The sequence below is a fragment of the Ahaetulla prasina genome, chromosome 4 (genome assembly GCF_028640845.1).
Source record: "Ahaetulla prasina isolate Xishuangbanna chromosome 4, ASM2864084v1, whole genome shotgun sequence".
NCBI lineage: Eukaryota > Metazoa > Chordata > Lepidosauria > Squamata > Colubridae > Ahaetulla > Ahaetulla prasina.
In genome coordinates this window covers 90,034,633-90,052,096 of record NC_080542.1, presented here as the reverse complement: position 1 = coordinate 90,052,096, position 17,464 = coordinate 90,034,633, and the positions used below count along the sequence as shown (strand labels likewise).

Sequence of the window (17,464 nt, the reverse complement as noted above, 5' to 3'; positions counted from 1 at the left end):
ACTGAGTTTTAATTAAGTGTTTTTATATGCTTTGCTTTTCTTAGAATCACGTTTCCTATTTGAAGAACACATTGCCAATACTCCTTCGAAGAGGTTCAAAAGTATGCCTTATTGAAAGATGCATTTGCACTTGACTTCTCCAGACTGCAGGCCCTGATGACGTGAAACTATGTGGTAGCACTTGCCAATCTTTCCCACTCATATCAGAGAATGAGAATTGATCATGTACTCTGTGACAGATCTTTGTTGCTTTTCTCTTGAATTGCTACTTCTTTATTGTGCAAGAAATAAAAGAGCCAGAAGTAATGGGTGGAAACTAATCAAGGAGAGAAGCAACTTAGAACTAAGGAGAAATTTCCTGACAGTTTGAAAAATTAATCGGTGGAACAACTTGCCTGCAGAAGTTGTGAATGCTCCAACACTGGAAATTTTTAAGAAAATGTTAGATAACCATTTGTCTGAAATGGTGTAGGGTTGCCTGCCTGGGCAGGGGGTTGGACTAGAAGACCTCCAAGGTCCCTTCCAACTCTGTTATTATTATAATCCTGCACATTCCAATTTTCAATATGGTTCTGTAGCTATGGGCCGTCCTTTGCTAACTTTTCAGGCTCCTTGATTCAAATGACTGGAAATGACTACTGCAAGAGGTTCATATAAGAGGTCTGAACTATATCCCTTAATAGCTTCCATTATATTGTTTCTATCTTTTGGAGATGATGGACAGATGTGGATTTTTAAGAATGACTTCAGGCATTCTGTATAAATGGCTATGGGAGGGTGATTGTGCATTCACAAAATGGCTGCCAGATGCCTATATGATGCTGACGAGGCAAAACATGGATGAGCCACTATGTACAAATCTGCTAGACATCTATCATTTAATGCTAAGCATGGCTTTGAAGAAAATACAGCATTTAACTTAAATGCAGAATGATTTTGAAGGAATGCCATTGCAAAAATGAAATGTTCTATCCAATTCAATAAATAGCTTGCCAAGTTTATTTGAACCATGATTCAAGCATCATCAAAATCTCATTCTCTTGTGTCTTCCTACTATAGGTAAGAAACATGTAAGAACAAATATAAAAAAGAGAATAGACAAAAGGAATGTCTAAATTGGGAAAAAAAACCTGTTCTCTAAATTTTACCTTTGCATGGGTTGATTATTTACTGAAAACTATAAATGTATTTTTAAGGTTTATGTTTATTCAGGATGCTTGTAATATCACTTTTGATAGAACTCCCAGAATGATTTATGATAAAATTTGGTAAAAAACACAATTTAACTCAAGTAGTTTTGAATGAGGCCATACAAATTTAAAGGTTTGCAATGGAATGAAAAGTTTTTTGCTGCTGTACATTTAATTTTTTTTAAACCATAAGCTTTTATTTTTATTCTTTTACTATGTTGAAATTCTTTAAATATTTTGAATATTTTTGTTCTTGCTACTTGATTAGATGTTCAGTTATTATTCCTACCAGTATTTATGCACAGAGCAGGAAGTGTTGCAGTAGCAAGGGGCAGGGTTGTTTTATACATTGCTGAGTAATCACGCTGTGACAGAATAATATGAAGGATTTGGGGTATTGGGATTCCTGGGTATATCATGCAGTACGAATGAGGGAGCCAAATTCCCTCATTCAGAATCATCTCATTCTCTAATCCCACAAAATAAGCAGAGGAACTTTGTAAATATCTAAATAATGCTTCTAGAGATTCTGTTAATAAACAGGCAATGATAGTGTTGGAAGTTTTATGTGGGAAACACAATAGATAAAAGAAACCATAATAGGAAGGGAGTCCTTACCCCTAATACAGCATAATAGAGATTTCAGATCCAACACAGTTTTTGTATCGCAGGATATGCTGTATGCAATAAAGTTTTGTCTTCTAGGCCATGTCAAGGGTTTTTCCTAAGGCAGTCTTCCAAATTGTGATGGATAGAACCAGAATATGACACACAAATCCATCATCTGTTGCTGTTCATATAGATCTGTGAATTTATGATAGCTCCATTAGAAGCTCATCAGCCAAATTGATTTTTTGCATTACATTGTTGTCATTGTAGATATATTCATGAACTGGAATAGGCATGGCAGCCAATGGGGACTGTTTGGCAACTGAAACATAGTAGCTGCTGTGTGAGCCACAAGAGACAGCTAGGAGCCGGGGCGTGTCTTACCTCAATTGTTCTGTATAAAGATGAAGTCTTGTCTCTGCTGTCCCTGGCCTGTGTTTGTACCTACTTACAATCTCTTCTCTCTACCACATTGGAAAAACCAGCATGGGTATTGTATATTTGCCTTATGTGTTGTTATATATATAAAGAAGTTTTGAATCCTGCTGAATTGTCTGATTTTGTGTGCTGCAACAAACTGACAGATTATGGGCCCAGGGCATACAGAAAGACTGAACTGTAATTAAGCCAAGAGACTGCCTGTGTTATTAGAGAAACACAAGACAGAGGCGGCTTGCAGGATGGCTGTTGTTGAATTCAAGGAGAGCTCTCTACCTCAATTGGGACAGAAGAATTATATTATTTGGGCTGTAAAAATGGAATGCTCTGGGGGCATTAGCAGCAGCAGATCAGAGGCAGCATGATAAAGCACTGACCTACATCATCTTGAGTTTAGAAGATGAACAGTTTATCAATGTAGCTAATTTAAGAACAGCACAAGAAGTCTGGATGAAGTTGAAAAATGTGAATGTGTCAGTATGCAATATTGTGCAATTTTCAAGAAAATTATACAGAGCCCAGCTTGAACTACATGATTCCGTGGAGCAGCATTTTGTACACATGCAGATTCTATTTGTTGAGTTAGAACAGTGTGGAATGCAGATTCCTGAATCTCAGAAAGTGTTGTTGGTGTTAAATAGTATGGATGAAACGACATCCAATGACATAGTTTCAGCTGTTTTTGAGTGCAAGCTAGAACAGGACTTAAGAATGGAAGCCCTTAAAGCCGGTTTGCTTTCTGAAGAAAACAAACATAATTTTTGAAAAAGCCATGAGGACGAATTCCTGGGGTGGGGGCCCAAGGAGCAGAGAGAGAAATGTAACAGACTGGCTGTCTGCAGAGACTAGAGCAGTGATGGCTAACCTTTTTGCCATCGCATGCCAGGATAGAGGGGGAAGGTTTGCGTACGTGTGTGCCCACACCCATAATTCTATGCGCTCCACGCATGCGTGCGCAACACTCCTCCCCCTGCTCCTGGCACACGATGGCTTGGTAGGCCCATTTTTTCTTTCTCACCTGGCTCCAGATTCTTTCTATGCATCTGGGGAGGGTGAAAACAGCCTTCCCCACCCCCTCAGAGGCCCTCCGGAGACCCGAAACAGCCCGTTTCCCAACTTTCAGTTGGACAGGAAGTGATGTTTTTTGCTGTCCCCAGCCTCCAGAGTCTCTCTAGGAGTCTCTGGAGGCTGGGGATAGCAAAAAACATCACTTCCTTTCCAACCGGAAGTTGGGAAACAGGCCGTTTTGGGCCTCCAGAGGGCCTGGGGAAGGTTGTTTTCACCCTCCCTAGGTGCATTGAGAGGATCTGGAGCCAGGTGAGAAAGAAAAATGGGCCTTCCCCATTCCACCCCAGGCCCTCCGGAGCAGGAAACAGCCTGTTTCTCTACTTCCGGTAGGCCCAGAAGGCCCATAAATCAGCTGGCTGATGTCCCCATACATGCCAGAGCTGAGCTGGCGTGCCCACTGATATGGCTATGTGTACTACCTATGGCATGTGTGCCATAGGTTTGCCAATCACCGGACTAGAGCAACAGATAAGATATCTGCAAAGAGAAAAGTAGTAGAAGAGACCAGAATACAACCCAGCGAAGATTTTCTAAGCAGAAAGACAGAAACAATGGTGGAGTTTCATCTGTAGTGAAAAGACACATTTGAAGAAAAATTGTTTGCAAAGGAAAAACTATTTGCAAGGAAGAAACTGTTTGCAAAGAAGAAAATCAACTGATGGACAAGTTGCCGTGGCAAAAGTTAGCTATTGCAATAGCAGAGACAAATGGTTAATAGACAGTGGGGCCAGTCAAACAATTGTTAATAATTCTAAACTGTTTTTCAGAATGAATCCAGATGGTGGAGATGCAGTAGCTTGGAAATGGCCAGAAAGCTAAAATCATTGGAAAAGGCAGTGTAATAATTCCATGTTTGGAGGAAAAGTTTGGTAACATATTATGTGTGCTTGAAATGGAGCATAATTTGTTGAGTGTCTCTAGTTTAGACAAGCAAGGATTTGAGACCATATTTGTAAATAGGAGGTGTCTCATAAAGAGAAATGGAAATTTATGTGCACAGGGCATAAAAGAGGATAATCTTTATATGTTGCAGGGACAAAAGGTTCAGTGTGCCCAAACATTTGGAAATGGGGCATAACATGATTCATGCATTCATCTATTACACAGAAAGCTTGACCATGCCGCTTCAGAGTGTTGCAAAAGATGCAACAGTTTGGAGAAGGATTAAATTTAAAGGGATGTAAGGCATATTTGGATTGTGCAATATACAGATAATCAAAGTCCAAAGCATTCCCAGTGAGCAAAAGTAGCACAAGGCAGACAACGAGCTCTAGAGCTGGTATGTGCAGATTTCTATTCTTTTTAATATTTGTTTAAATTTTCTTTTAATACAAATATTCCATCTTACATGTGTGTCATCTGGGTATAAAATTCTTTGTGTCTTAACAATTAAACTTACAACCATATTCATTTCTTATATTCATTCTTACATTAATAGTAAATAATAATACTGATAAAATAACATAAACCTAACATTTCTCTTCTTTACTTACCTGTTTTTACAATACATTGCTTTTATATTTATTCTCTAACCATTGATAAAATAACTTCCATATATTATAATAATTGGATTGTTCATTTTCTTGAATTGCAAGTGTTAAATCTGTTCTTTTCTGCACATTCTAATATTTCCTTAATTACTTTTTCATCTATAGGGATCTCTTTGCTTTTCCAATTTTGTGCAAATACAATTCTAGCTGCGGTTATTACATGAATAATCAAATATACAGTTTCTTTACTATAAACTCCCAGTAAAATCCCCAATAGGAACAATTTCGGTTTTAAATCAATATGTTGTTGCATCATCTTCTCCAGCCACATACAAATTTTTGCCCACTATCTTTTTGCTTCTCCCCATGTCTACCACATATGATAATATGACTCCGGTGTCTGTTGGCATTCTCAACATTTAGCTGATTTTTCTTTATACATTTTCACCAATCTTTCGGGTGCTAAGTGTCATCTGTAAAACATCTTATATAAGTTTTCCTTGTATGCAGGAAACATTGACAATGTTCATTTGTAATTCCTATCCCATAGTTGCTGCCATTTATCTAGCTCTATTGTGTGAACAAAGTTTTTCACCCATCCTATCATTGTTTCTTTGATTTGTTCTTCTTCTAATTAACACTCAATAAGTAACTGTACAATTTTTTTATCGTTCTCTCTTCTATTCCTGTCAATATCTTATCCAATTCTCTCAGTTCCATATAAAAATAAAGTTTAGCATCCTTTTCATATCCAGATTGTATTTGCAACTGTGTATACCAATCCATATCAGTCCCCTGCTTTTCCAGCTCACATTTCATTTTAAGTTCTCCCTTTTCCAACAAAATATCTTTGTATCTAGCAATATTTCCCATATTAATAATATTTGGATGTATAAGTGCTTCCATTGTCAAACGCCAGACAAGTATCTTCAGGTAGTGTTGCTCTCTAATTTTTTTTCCATACTAATAACAAAGTATTTCTTATATAATGTCTTTGGAAATAACCATGTATCTTATTTTTCCCATACCATACAAAAGGATGCCAACCTATCTGCAGGTCATGTCCCTCCAATGTCAATCACCTTGTGTTTCTCAATACAATCCATTCCTTCATCCGAGTTAGCGCTGCTGCCTGGTAATATAATTCCAAATTCAGTAATCCAAACTCTCCCCTAGCTCTTACGTCTTGTAACATTTTTAGATTGATTCTCACTTTCCCCCCCCTGCCATATATATTTTACTATTATCTTATTGAGCTCTTCAAAATATTTTTTCTCCAATTTTATCGGTATTGTTTTGAATAAAAACAATACTCTCGGTAATAGGTTCAATTTAATTGTAGCTATTCTTCCTATTAACAATAATTGCAAGTTTTTCCATCTATGCAAATCTACCTCAATTTGCTTTTTTAGCTTATACTAGTTGTCTTCCTTAATCATTACACATCTTGCTTAATTATATCCCTATATATTTTATTTTATTTGTAATTTGTATATCTAATCTCTTTATTAAGTCCCTTTTCTGTTTTTCTGTAATATTTTTCACTAAGATTTTCATTTTGTCCTCATTGATTTTCAGTCCTGCCACCTCACCATATTCTTCTATTTTTTTAAATAACTTTGGCCTGTTTCTTGCAGTTCTTTTAAAATAAATACCAAATCATTTGCAAATGCCTGCAACTTATATTCCTCCTTTTTTATTTCCATTCCCTTATCTCATCTTATATTTCTGTTTAATACCTCCAATGTCAATACAAATAGCAGTGGGGATAAAGGACATCCCTGCCTTGTACCCTTCATAATATTAACCTTTTAGTCCATTTACCATCACCCTTGCAGATTGCTTATGATATATTGTCTTAATCATATTAATAACATTTTCTCAACAATCCATAACTTTTAGTTGCGTCAACATAAATTTCCAGTTCACGTTGTCAAAGGCCTTCTGAGCATCAAAGAAAATCAAGGTCATTTGTTTCCCTGGATGTGCTTTATAATATTCCAGTGTGTTCAAGATTATTCTCATATTATCTTTAATTTGTCTCTTAGGTAAGAATCTATTTTGATCTGTATGTATCAACTCATTTAAGAATCTTTAGACTTTCTGCTATAATTGAAGCAAATATCTTATAATCCGCATTCAACAGAGAGATCAGTCTGTCATTTTTTAACTGTTTCAAGTCTGCGTCTCCTTTTGGTATAAGAGTAATATACGCCTCCATCCACGAAGTCGGTATTTTCGCCTCTATCAGCAGGTCGTTGAATATTTCCAACATCATATTACTTATAACATTGTGCAGTGTTTTATACAGTTCTGCTGGTAGCCCATCTGGATCCCGTGTTTTGCCATTCTCATCCATTAATTGGTAAATTAGCTTTTTCTCCTGCTCTTTTTTTCAGTCTATATGCCAACCACCTTCCCAGTTTATTTGCATTTTCAAAAAAAGTTTTGTTTACCTCTCTTAATCTTTTGTGCTGTCTTCTTTTTCTGTTAAGTTTAGTTTATGCTTTTTTCAAATCTATTTGATCTTTTATGTTCTTTTTTCATAGGTCTTTTTGTAGTTCTATCCTCTATCTTTTTATATTCCTCTTCTAATTGCTTTTGAGTTTGTCTTTTCTTTTTATTCCTCTTTCCCGCATATGTTATTGCCAGTCCTCTAATATATGCTTTTGCTGTAACCCATACATTTTGTAATGGTGTTTCTTCTTTTCTATTCTCTTTGAAGAAGAAGGCCAGCTCTATTTCCATAAATTGTATAAAGTCTTTTTCTTTTAAAATCATTTGGTTCGTTGTCCATCTTAACTTCTTTTTTGTACTCTCCATATAATTTTCATTGGGTTATGATCCGCACATGTGCTTGCTTCTATACTTATTTCTTGTATATTGGGTAGTAACTCAGTTGATATCCACATCATGTCTATTTTAGACCAAGACATATGTCTATTAGAGTAAAATGTGTATTGATTTTTGTCCAGATGTATCCCAGGCTAAGCATCTTGCATACCTAATTCTACCATTTTAAAAAAGATTTTTGGAAGTGTCTTTCTAGCTCTTTTATTTCTTTTTTTAAGTTCTATAGTCCAATTCTGCATACATTTACATTTTACAACAATTACATTGAATGGTATATGCAGATTTGGTGGGACCAATGCAAGCCAGTTTGGGAGGAGTAAAGTATGCGCTGGTCATTGTAAATGACTACAGCAGGTTTGGGTTCTGCTATTTACTAAAAAGTAAAATAGAGGTGCCCCTTCATGGATTACTGCCTTGTCGTGGCGAAGGGGCTTGTGTAGCTCAATGAAGCTATAAGCTATGCCATGCAGGGAAACCCAAGACGGACAGGTCATAGCAGAGAGTTCAGACAAAACATGATCCACTGGAGAAAGAAATGGCAACCCACTCCAGTATCTTTGCCATGAAAATCCCATGGACAAAAAGGAAAAAAGATATGACGCCGGAAGATTACCCCCTCAGGTCGGAACGTGTCCAATATGCTACTGGGAAAGAGCAGAGGGCTAGTACTAGTAGCGCCAGAAAGAATAAAGTGACTGGGCCAAAGCCGAAAGGACGCTCAGCTGTGGATGTATCTGGTGGTGAAGGAAAGTCTGATGCTGTAAAGATTTTTTTCCCATAGGAACCTGGAATGTAAGATCCATGAATCAAGGTAAGCTGGACGTGGTCAAACAAGAGATGACAAAACTGAACATCGACATCAGCGAACTAAAATGGGCAGGAATGGGTGAATTTAATTCATATGACCATCAGGTATACTACTGCAGGCAAGAATCCCTCAGAAGAAATGGAGTAGTCTTCATAATCAATAAAAGAGTAGGAAAAGCAATACTGGGATACAATCCCCAAAATGACAGAATGATCTCAGTTTGAATCCAAGGCAAACCATTCAATATCACAGTAGTCCAAGTCTATGCCTCAACCATTGGTGCTGAAGAGGATGAAATTGACCAGTTCTATGAAGCCCTACACCACCTTATAGAATTAACACCCAAAAATCATGTCCTTATCATCATGGGAGATTGGAATGCTAAAGTAGGAAACCAAAAGATAACTGGAATAACAGGCAAGTTTGGCCTTGGAGTACAAAATGAAGCAGGGCACAAGCTGATAGAATTCTGTCAAGATAATATGATGGTCAGCAAACACTCTTTTCCAACAATCCAAGAGACAACTCTACACATGGATATCACCAGACAGTCAACACAGAAATCAGACTGACTATGTGCTCTGCAGCCAAAGATGGAGAAGCTCTATACAGTCAGTAAAAACATGACGAAGAGCTGACTGTGGCTCAGATCATGAGCTTCTCCTTGCAAAATTTAGGCTTAAACTGAAGAAAGTAGGGAAAAGCCCCTGGCCATTCAGGTATGAACTAAATCATATCCCTGGTGAATATACAGTAGAGGTGACAAATAGATTTAAGTAATTAGATCTGATAGACAGAGTGCTTGAAGAACTATGGATAAGGTTTGCAACATCGTATAGGAGGTAGCAACTAAAACCATCCCAAAGAAAAAGAAATGCAAGAAAGCAAAATGGCTGTCTGAGGAAGCTTTGCAAATAGCTGAGGAAAGAGGGAAGCGAAAGGCAAGGGAGAAAATAAAGATACACTCAGTTGAATGCAGAATTCCAGAGAATAGCTAGAAGAGATAAGAATACATTCTTAAATGAACAGTGCAAAGAAATAGAAGAAAACAATAAAATAGGGAAGACCAGAGATCTCTTCAAGAAAATTTGAGATATGAAGGGAACGTTTCATGCAAAGATGGGCATGATAAAGGACCAAAATAGCAGGGACCTAACAGAGGCAGAAGAGATTAAGAAGGGGTGGCAAAATTACAGAGAAGAACTATACAAGAATGAGCTTAATATCCTGATAACCAAGATGGGGTGATCACTGACCTTGAGGCAGACATCCTACAATGTGAAGTCAAATGGGCCTTAGGAAATCTGAGCAACAACAAAGCTAGTGGAGGAGACAGTATTCCAGCTGCGTTATTCAAAATCTTAAAAGATGATGCAGTAAAAGTGCTATGCTCAATTTGTCAGCAAATTTGGAAAACTCATCAGTGGCCACAGGATTGGAAATGGTCAGTTTACATTCCAATTCCAAAGAAAGGCAATGCCAAACAATGTTCAAACTATCGCACCATTGCACTGATTTAACATGTTAATAAGGTTATGCTTAAAATAGTACAAGCTAGGCTCCAGGCAGTATGTGAATCGAGAACTACCAGAAGTGCAGGCAGGATTTCAAAAGGCAGAGGAACTAGAGATCAAATTGCCAACATACGCTGGATCATGGAGAAAGCTGGAGAGTTCCAGAAAAACATCTATTTCTGCTTCATTGACTATGCAAAAGCCTTTGATTGTGTGGATCACAACAAATTGTGGCAAGTTCTTAAAGAGATGGGAGTATCAGACCATCTTATTTGTCTCTTGAAAAACCTGTATGCGGGTCAAGAAGCAACAGTGAGAACTGGACACGGAACCACTGATTGGTTCAAAATTGGGAAAGGAGTCTGGCAAGGCTGTATACTATCACCCTGCCTATTTAATTTATATGTAGAGCACAGCATGAGAAAGGCGGGGCTGGATGAATCAAAAATTGGAATTAAGATTGCCGGAAGAAATATCAACAACCTCAGATATGCAGATTATACCACTCTAATGGCAGAAAGCGAAGAGGAATTAAAAAGCCTCTTGATGCAGGTGAAGGAGGAGAGTGCAAAAGTTGGCTTGAAATTCAACATTAAGAAAACTAAGATCATAGCATCCGGCCCTCTCAACTCCTGGCAGATAGATGGGGAGGAAATGGAGGTAGTGACAGATTTTATTTTCCTGGGCTCCAAGATCACCGCAGATGGGGACTGCAGCCAAGAAATTAAAAGACGCTTGTTCCTGGGGAGGAAAGCTATGGCAAATCTAGACAGCATACTAAAAAGCAGAGACATCACCCTGCCAATAAAAGTGCGTATAGTCAAGGGTATGGGTTTTCCCAGTTGCAATGTATGGCTATGAAAGTTGGACCATAAGAAAGGCTGAGCGCCAAAGAATTTAGGCCTTTGAACTCTGGTGCTAGAAAAGACTCCTGTTAGTCCCTTGGACTGCAAGGTGATCAAACTAGAGGAGATCAACCCTGACTGCTCTTTAGAAGGCCAGATCCTGAAGATGAAACTGAAATACTTTGGCCACCTAATGAGAAGGAAGGACTCACTGGAGAAGAGCCTAATGCTGGGAAAGATTGAGGGCAAAAGAAAAAGGGGACGACAGAGAATGAGGTGGCTAGATGGAGTCACTGATGCAGTAGGCGTGAGCTTAAATGGACTCCAAAGGATGGTAGAGGATAGGAAGGCCTGGAGGAACGTTGTCCATGGGGCGCGATGGGTCAGACATGACTTCGCAACTAACAACAACAACAAAATAGAGGTGCTACAGAAATTTAAACAATGGGTAAGCGGCAGGTATGTCAGCTGCAAACTGACAGAGGTTCAAAATTCATGTCAGCAAGTTTTCAATAACGGTTGGGACAGTAGGAATAAAACACAGATGCACAAATCTGTACACAGCAGCTGAGAATGGCGTGGTTGAGAGACAGAATGGAGTCTTACAAACAATGAAGGATTCTGGAGGATTCTGGTCTGAGCAGGTCATATTGAGGTGAAGCCATGTTGACTGCTAATTATTTAATCAATAGGCTGTGGAGTTCCTCTATTAATAATATTCCATATGCAGTGCTCTGTGAGAGAAAGACATCTCTGGCAAAATTAAGGGTGTTTGGAAGCAATGCATGGGTGCATATTCCAATAGCAATTAGAAGAAAATTACAACCAAAAGCTAGAAAGCTCAGGTTTACAGGCTGTGAGCCAGGCTCAAAGAGCTATCGCTTTAGACATGGGAGCAAAAGAATAGTGATTTCCAAGTCTGCTAGCTTTGTAGAGCAAAATTGGAACAGAATTGATGCCAATTTTTGGAATTATCCACTTAGTGATGGTGATCCACTTGGTAACTCACTTAGTGATGGCAACTCACTTAGTGATGATGTCATTGTTCAGGGAGGAGAAGCTGAAAAAGATATGAAGCAAAAGATGGTTGAAGCACAGCAGCGGTCAATACCACGCAGGTCAGAGCATGGAACAAAGGAATTCCACCTGACAGGTATTCTGCTAGTAAAGTAAAGGTGTATAATGTGTGATATGAGCCAAGGAACTATAAGGAAGTATTGGCATTACTTAAAATTGAACAAGTAAAGTGGAAAGAAGCCATGGACAAAGAAATAAAATCAGTGGTGAAATCCAAATTTTTTTACTACTGGTTCTGTGGGCGTGGCTTGGTGGACATGGTGTTGCTTGGTGGGCGTGGCTTGGGCATGGCAGGGGAAGGATACTGCGAAATCCCCATTCCCTGCCCACTCCTGGGGAAAGGATATTGCAAAATCTCCATTCCCACCCCACTCTGGGACCAGGCAGAGGTGGATTTGCCAGTTCTCCAAACTACTCAAAATTTCTGCTATCAGTTCTCCAGAACCTGTCAGAACCTGCTGGATTTCACCCCTGAATGAAATCCATGGGTGAACGTAAAGTCTTCACCTCTATGACTTTGCCACAGGGTAGCAAAGTCGTAGGATGCAAATGAGTGTACAAAAAGAAAATACTACCCAATAATGAGGTACAATATAAGGCAAGGTTAGTGGCACAAGGTTTTTCACAGAAAAATGAAAATAGTGCAAATGTGCACTATGATGAGGTATTCACACCTGCAGTAAAGAGTGAAAGCATAAAGCTTGCACTAGCATTGGCAGCAGCACATGGCCATAAAATTTGGCATTTTGACATAACCACTGCATTCCTCAATGCAGAATTAGGTGAAGAAACTTACATGGTTCAAGCACCAGGTATGAAAATAAAAAGCCTAACACAGTGTATAAATTGAACAAGGCCATTTATGGGCTGAAGCAGTCAGCCAGCAATTGGAATATCTGTTTAGATAGGGCATTGAAGGGTCTTGGGTTCAAGAGTTGAAAGGCTGATGGTTGCCTATACACTGGAAAGTTACAAGGTGAGGATTATCAACTATTAGCATTTCTGGATGATCTTTGTTCCATTGCAAAAAGATGTGTCACAGGTTTGCTAATAAGTTAGAGAAGTTTGAATTAAAAAATTTGGGAGAAATACAAAATTATCTTGGTATAGAGATACAAAAAACTGAGAAAGATGGTTATGTTCTCAGTCCAAAAAGAAAATTGAACAGCTATTGGAGAAATACAATATGAAGGATTGTAATTCTGCTCCAACATCTATAAGCACAGATTTTTCTAACAGTTTGGGTAGGGATGAAAGTGAAGCTTGTGATCAAGAGTTATATCAGTCAGCAATAGAGAGCCTGTTATATCTGTCACAGAGGTCCAGACCAGACATAGCTGGTGCAGTAAGCATTTTGAGTCACTTTACTGCTGCACCAATGCAATTGCTTTAGATGGGTGTAAAAAGGATTCTCAGGTATTTGAAGGAAACTGTGAATTTGGGTCTTCAAATACAGGTCTCTGAAGAATTAAAATTTAAAGGTTGATAATAATTATGCCAATGATGTAAAAACCAGAAAGTTCAATTCTGGAATGGTGGTATTGTTTGGAGGGGCTTTAATTGGTTGGAAGTCCAGAAAGCAAATAACTGTAGCCATTTCTACTGAAAAGGCAGAATTTATTGTTTTATCTGAACTTTGTTCGGGGTAACATGGTACGTACAACTGTTACAGGATTTAAATGTAAAGATAAATGAAGCTGTAACAGTGTTTGAGTATAATGCTTCCTGCATTAAAATGGCAACATATGACAGAGTAAAAAATAGAAGCAAGCATGTGGACATTAAATATTGCAATATAAGAGAAGCCATCAAATGTAAATTTATTAACTGTGCATGCCCCAAGATGGCGCTACGATGAGCTAGCAGTGGAGAGTGGCGGGTCTTTTTCCAGTCGGCCTGGACCGGAGGGGCCATTTTTGGCCACCCCGGTCCCAGGCCCTGCCGGGGGAGTATCTCGCCAGTCTGTAGGTGAGAGACTGGCTTCGGCTGGGGTTCGGGCAGGCGGCGGTCCCCGTTCGTGTTTTTGGCCTGGGATGGCGTGGTGGCGGTTTTCTGGTGGCGGCGGCCCTTCCCTGGCCGGCCCAGACTGGGGGTACCGTGGTTTGGCCCTTTGGCATTGGAGGAGTCGGAGGAGGAGCCATCTTGCCGGAGGTCAGGCAAGCGGTGGCCCTTATGCTGGTGTTCGGTCTGGGATGGCAGCGGTGGCGGTGGCGGCGGCGGATTTCCGGCAGTGGCGGTGGCCTTTTCCCTTGCCGACCCGAACTGGAGGGCCCTCCCTCTGGCCTCTTTGGTGCTGGGCCCTGGAACCATCTTGCCAGCCCAGAGGAGGGAGGCTGGCTTTAAATTGAGGCTCAGGGTGAGTGGTGGCTTAGCTGGGCCTTCAATGTGTGATGGTGGTGGCGACGGCGGTGGCGACGGCGGTATTCCAGCGCGTCGGCAGGGGCGTTGGTTTGGCGTTCACCAGAGAACCCAGCGGCCCCACGGAGCCCTTGTAGTCCACGGATCATCTAGCCAGCCGGGAATGACGATTTTTGGGGCGAGTTGTGGCCCGTGGGTTCTGTCGAATGGAGACGGTGGCGGCGGCAGCGGTGACGTCATGTCCCACAAAACACCACGGTGCCCCCATGGGGTCCCCCTTTGAGACTTGGGGTTAGCCGAGGTTGTAGTTTCCATCTTTGGCGGCGGAGGCTTCTCCTTCTTTGGGGCCCTTGGAGGCTTGGGTGGCTGGACTGGACGATGGCCACAGAAATGGCGGTCATCTTAGGTCATTTTCCATCTTCTGACCTCCAATCTTCCTGTCATCTAAGTTAATCCCCGGTGAGGGCGTTACCATCGATACCATCAGGACTGACTGGGACTAGACCATTCGTCACTGTCTTAAGCTTTGATGTACTCATCTGTGCAACTCCTTGGTCTGTGAGATTCCCCCCTCTTGCAAATTTGGCCCTCCAATCTATCGAGGGCCTACCTCGATGACGGATTTTGGAATCCCGAGAGGTGGCATGCAGCCAAAAAAGGACTTGGGAATTTTTTAAGATTATCTTTTAAGGGGTTTTTAAGGGGTGGGGGGGGTTTAGGATGGGTTGTGGGGGTAACCCATCAGGGACAAGCTAGACCCTGCCAGAGCTCGCAACTTAGAGGCCATAAGTCCGGAGGTGAAAGAGGAGGCTAGAACTCAACCGCATACAGACTTTTCCTTCGGCACGGTATATGGGAGGGGCAGATACGGTGGAAGCAGGGGTCCATATCATGTTAGGGGAGTGTGTGCTCGCTGTTTACGAGCGATCACGCACTCCGATCCCTCTGGCTTTACCTCTTCCCCGAGTGGCGGGGATCCCCAGGACCTGGACCTTTGGCTGATGTTTTGCAGTGCCAGGTCCGTGACTAACAAAGCCCCCCTCATATGCGATCTTATACAGGAGGGGGGTGCGGATCTGATGGGCATTACGGAGACCTGGTTGGGCATGGAGGGGGGGGGTTCCCCTCATTGAGATGTGCCCGCCAGGCTTCCATGCATTTCACCAGCCGAGGGCCCAGAGTAGGGGTGGGGGTGGGGGTGGCGGTTATTATAAACAAATGTCTTGAGCCGAGGAAGGTCACTGTGCCGCAGATAGCTGGATGTGAGTCTCTCCTTGTGAAGTGGGGTCTGGGGATGCAGGTGGGTCTGCTGATTACGTACCTGGCTCCTTGCTACTGCTCTGCCCGAGCTGCTTGAGGTGATAGCCGGGACAGCGGTGGATACCCCCAGACTAATGGTTATGGGGGATTTCAACCTGCCATCGGTAGGCAAAACCTCGACGACGGCTCGGGAGTTCATGGCCTCCATGACAGCCTTGGACCTGACCCAGTTAGTGAATGGTCCCACTCAAATCGGGGGAAACACTCTGGACTTGATTTTTGTCTCGGGGCAGTGGCTGAATGATCTGGAATTGGGAGATTTAGCTATTGAACCCCTATCATGGTCAGATCATTCAGTCCTTCGACTTGACTTTCAAACCGCCAACCCACACCACAGGGAGACAGAGACTGGTGCACTGGATGGACCCGGAAAAGTTTCTGACGGAGCTTGGGCTGTTTCCTGAGGACCTAGCCCATGGCTCGGCTGAAGAACTAGTCGCCGCCTGAGAAAGGGCGGCGACGGGGGCTTTAGACCGTGTCGTGCCTTTGCGGCCTCTGACCCGGCGCCGATCTCGACCAGCTCCCTGGTATTCTGAGGAGCTGAGAGAGATGAAGTGCCGGAAAAGATGCCTAGAGAGTGCTTGGAGGTCCAGCTGATCTGAATCCGATCGAACACTAGTAAGGTCTCATATTCAGACCTATCTAGTGGCGATAAGAGCAGCAAAACATAATTATTTTTCTGCTCTTATTGCATCGGCAGATAACCGCCCAGCTGCCCTGTTTAGGGTGACCCGCTCCCTTCTGGTGCAGGGAGCTTGGGAGGACCCCTTGCAGGGCCGTGCTGAGGATTTTGGACAATATCTATCCGATAAAATCACTCGGATCCAGGACGGTTTGGACGCTGATTGGGTAGATTCGGGTGGGATGACAGAGGTAGTTCTTGAGACCGTTATTTGGGGAGAGTTTGATGCTGTGACTCCCAAGGACATGGACAGGATACTGAGGAGGCTGAATGCGAGCACATGTTTATTGGACCCGTGTCCTTCCTAGTTGGTACTGGCCACACAGGAGGTTACACAAGGATGGCTCCTGGGAATTATCAACCCCTCTTTAATGGAGGGTGTCTTTCCTACTGCCTTGAAAGAGGTGGTGGTGAGGCCCTTCCTTAAGAAGCCCTCCCTGGACCCGGCTATTTTGGCAAATTACCGTCCTGTCTCCAACCTTCGCTTTGTGGTGAAGGTTGTTGAGAGTGTGGTGGCATGTCAGCTTCCTGGATGAAACTGTCTATCTAGACCCGTTCCAGTCCAGCTTCAGGCCTGGGTACAGCACGGAGAGGACTTTGGTCGCGTTGGTTGATGATCTCTGGAGGTCTCAGGGCAGGGGTTGTTCCTCTGTTCCGTCCTATTAGATCTCTCAGCGGCTTTTGATACCATCGACCATGGTATTCTGCTGTGGGGATTTGGGAGTGGGAGGCACCGTTTTTCAGTGGTTCTCCTCCTATCTCTCCAACCGTTCGCAGATGGTGTTGGCGGGGGGGCAGAGATCGACCCTCATATGTGGGGTGCCACAGGGGTCGGTTCTCTCGCCTCTCCTGTTCAACATCTATATGAAGCCGCTGAGTGGGATTATCCGTGGTTTTGGGGTGGAATATCATCTGTACGCTGATGATATGCAGCTGTACATCTCCACCCCTAACCACCCCAATGAAGCCATTGAAGTGATGTCCCGGTGTCTGGAGGCCGTGCAGGTCTGGATGGGGAAGAACAAGCTTCAGCTCAACCCATCCAAGACTGAGTGGCTGTGGATGCTGGCATCCTGGTACAGCCAGCTTACTCCATCGCTGACTGTTGGGGGCGAATCCTGGCCCCCAGGGGGAGGGTACGCAACTTAGGCATTCTCCTGGATGATGGGCTGTCTTTAGAAGAAACTTATAGCCTCCTATCGGCCTGTGCGC

General features: G+C 42.1%; 1 protein-coding gene across 10 annotated transcripts in view; it reads left to right on the top strand.

Moving 5' to 3' along the window:
* The window catches only part of POMGNT2 (protein O-linked mannose N-acetylglucosaminyltransferase 2 (beta 1,4-)), a 49,620-nt gene that overhangs the window by 7,267 nt on the left and 24,889 nt on the right, over positions 1–17,464 (top strand). Inside the window, exons 3-4 of one of the 10 annotated variants that reach the window (XR_009154816.1) lie at positions 45–2,289; positions 4,413–14,912. The exons of 8 other annotated variants lie outside the window; for them this stretch is intronic. The gene's annotated coding sequence lies outside the window, so the exon portion shown is untranslated. One more of the 10 variants, XR_009154815.1, reaches the window with a different exon arrangement.